Raw genomic sequence first — 463 nt, forward strand, 5'->3', positions numbered from 1 at the left:
TGCCTTTTGACCCAGAGATCCTACTTCTGGGAATTTATCTGAAGAAATGTGAAATACTTCAAAACAATATATACAACTCTATGTTCATTGCAGTGTTATTTACAATAGCCAAGATCTGGAAACAGCTCAAGTGCCCCTCAGTAGATGAGTGCATAAAAAAGCTGTGGTACATTTACACAATGGAATACTCCTCTGTAAAAAGAAAAAGGGAAATTTTACATTTTGTGACAGCATGGATGGACTTGGAGAGTATTATGCTGAGTGAAATAAGTCAGGCAGAGAAGGACAGATACCATATGATCTCACTTATATGTGAAATCTAGCAAACAAAGTAAACTGACTAAAATAAAACAGAGGCATGGATACATAGAACAGATTGGCAGCTGTCAGAGGGGAGGAGGTTTGGGGGGCTGGGTAAAAGAAGGTGCAGGGATTAAGCAAAAAAAAAAATATATATGTACAA

Source organism: Myotis davidii, unplaced genomic scaffold (assembly GCF_000327345.1).
Source record: "Myotis davidii unplaced genomic scaffold, ASM32734v1 scaffold58, whole genome shotgun sequence".
Taxonomy (NCBI): Eukaryota; Metazoa; Chordata; class Mammalia; order Chiroptera; family Vespertilionidae; genus Myotis; species Myotis davidii.